We start from the raw sequence: 3300 nt of genomic DNA, 5'->3' as shown, positions 1-3300 counted from the left end.
AAGGGTCCTGTGCATCCTGTCAGCAAATGGCAGCCAGGGTTTAAGGATGCACAATCTACAGTAAGACCCCACTTCATACTATAGTGGGTAAATATGGATGTATTATAATGTCCATACACATTGATATGGTAAATTGCAAAAAAATAAAAAAAATGCTTTTTGAATACACTACGATTGAGTTGGATACATGTAAATTGGCTTCATGTTGGAGCAGCGAAAATGGAGAGCTCAAGACAACAGCATAGAGTATTTATTTTCCATTTATTTACCCAGCATAATATGTACAGTACATGATCTACCTGTGACTTCCTGCACTAAAAGAGAAGAGAAGAGAAGAGAAGAGAAGAGAAGAGAAGAGAAGAGAAGAGAAGAGAAGAGAAGAGAAGAGAAGAGAAGAGAAGAGAAGAGAAGAGAAGAGAAGAGAAGAGAAGAGAAGAAAGTGGTCCTACATATTCAAACCGAACCTTGTGAGGTTCAGTGAAGTTCTCTACCTAATAGCACACGTGAGATGGTTGGGGGGCAGTTGCTCTGCTACGCTGCGCACTGGACTGGAGCGTGGCTAATATGATTTAGTAGTGCTCGGCGGCAGCTGCATATGCACTTCCGAGAAGGGGATTCCGTTACCGAGGGAGGGGATTCCGTTACCGTGAGCGGAACCCGTCTGGGGGCCGGCCTGCAGCTCTGAGGAGTTCAGCGCCGGTGCAGTCCAGTGCAGCCTTCACTCACGCTGTACACACACACACACACACACACACACACACACACACACACACACACACACACACACACACACACACACACACACACACACACACACACACACACACACACACACACACACACACCTTGAACTGTTAGTGGTCCAGTGCGGCCTTCACTCACACTTTATACACTTTATACATACACGCACACACACACACACACACACACACACACACACACACACACACACACACACACACACACACACACACACACGCACACGCACACGCACACGCACACACACACACACACACACACAAACGCACCTTGAACTGTTAGGCCCTGTGCAGCCTTCACTCACGCTTCACTCACTCACTCACACACACACACACACACACACACACACACACACACACACACACACACACACACACACACACACACACACACACACACACACACACACACACACACACACACCAATGGATTCACGTACACACAACCTACCAGAGATTATCGTTCGGTTCAGGCTCCCCTCCCTTCACAACGCCGACCCCAACCCAAATTCTCATCCACCCACTCCAGAACCTCATCACCTCATCACCCCTCACTATAGTTATAGTTACAGGGATAGGCTCCCCTCTGCCTCCCCCAACTGCTAGCCTGGTCCTGACCATCCCATAACACTACCATTTCATTTCGTAGTACGTAACTAATCTTTTAACGGAAGTACGTAGGATGGCGCACAAGACTAGAGATGTACAGGATCCAAGATTCGGCTCCGGATCCGGCAGGATAATAGGGTTTTTGAGACTATCCGGATCCAGCAGGATCTTAAGCAGTGGATCCAGTATCCGGCAGGGTCCTAAAAATCAGGATCCAGTGCATCTCTGCACAAGACTACCCAACTCCAACCCCAAATTCTCCAATGCGCCCACCAATTGCCAGCAGCCAAGTGTTCTAAATGTGGCCACTAAGACAAAGCATTCTATGTGACGAAAATGTAACAAAATGAGATAAATTCCGGTCTCCTAAATGGGCGTGATCTGTGATCTGCTCCAGGGCCGTCGACAGCTTTGACCAGGCACGGGACAAACAAAGTCATCTGAAAAAGAGATCCCCTTCTCAATATATTCAATGTAACGAGGTCCCAATTCTGGGCCCCTGTTACTGTGGGCCCCCTCCCTGCCAGGTTCCTTGCCTGTGACAATACTGCATTTATTCTGAACCTCTGCCGGTCTCCTACAGGGGCAGGGCCAGTGTTGCCAGATTGGGCTGCTTGGGATAGCCGCCTGCGGGTAAAAACGGTAAAATTTGGCCATTTGTCATTTTTTTTCTGCAGTTTAATCCCTATAGAAATCAATGCAATTTGTTGAAATTGGGCCGAATTTAGCGGCTCCAGACAATTTTTTAGCGCCTTTTGGGCGGGATTTGATCAGACACATCTGGCAACACTGGCCAAGGCAGCTTGGTGCTCATACTGAGTCATACTGATTCCGGAATAAACTTCCTATAAACTATCTGTTCTCCCACCCGACTCTGTGCAGCACTATTAGGAGAGGGGGTTTGAGAAGGAGACAGGGGAGAGGGGGCAGTGCTAGTTGCAATTGGGAGCATTAGTCCATTTTGTTTTTTTAATATTAAGGGGGGCATTATTTGGCTAATGATTAGGTCAAGGGAGCGTTGGGAGGCTTATGATGAGGTAAAGGGCCTTTTGTTCAAAAAAGGTTGAATTGAAAGAAAAATGTCTGCACACTTAAATCCCCTTTGTGTTCTTTTTAAAAGAACACAAAGGGGATTTAAGTGTGCAGACATTTTTCTTTCAATTTCACACAGTTTTGTTTATGTTTGGCACCTTTTAATCGAGAGTGCGGTGTGATCCAGATAAACACTTCAAGAAAGGTTGAGAAATACTGAGCAGGCTGATCAGAGGTCCTCTACGAGTGCTTGGTACGGGGTAATACAGCAAGTGATTTCACCTCACGACCAGCTCACAATCAGCAATCGTACTGTTTGGTTGCAAGACAAAAACGGTTGGAAATCCTCTTCACCCCTTGTCAGTGAATTGCATTGTTGAATCAGTGCTACGACCCGAATTGACACTGTATTTCACACTCCCCATGCATTGCCATGTTTCAAGGTATTTGGCCGATTCAAGGTATCAGGGCTATTTTTTAAGTTATTCTTGGTCCCAGGCAAAGAGGCACTTGGGGCCCATTTTTCTGTTCCCTAACACACAAAGTGGTCATTGAATACAAGTATAACCAGTCATTACCAGGGGCTCCCCCTTTCACCTGGGGGGCCCTGGGCTATTGCCTAGCTAAGCCTGCTTGCCTTGCGATGACAGGCCCGCTGGATGTGATGGACAAGGAAATGTGAGCAGAGGCCATTATGTGACGATTTGCTACTACGTTTGACAGCCAGGGTAATGGAGAGGCCAATTAGTCTCAAGTGTTGCTCGACGATGAACAACACTAACTGACCAGATGTTATTAGAGAAAGTTTGACATGATGGACACGACTAACTAATTACCGTAGAGGTCCTTTAGTAGTGAAAGTTTGGTGTGACTGACAAGGGAATCTGACCAGAGGTTGTGT

The sequence above is a fragment of the Engraulis encrasicolus genome, chromosome 10 (genome assembly GCF_034702125.1).
Source record: "Engraulis encrasicolus isolate BLACKSEA-1 chromosome 10, IST_EnEncr_1.0, whole genome shotgun sequence".
NCBI lineage: Eukaryota > Metazoa > Chordata > Actinopteri > Clupeiformes > Engraulidae > Engraulis > Engraulis encrasicolus.
The sequence above is the reverse complement of the archived record's forward strand: the minus strand, read 5'-3'. Positions refer to the sequence as shown.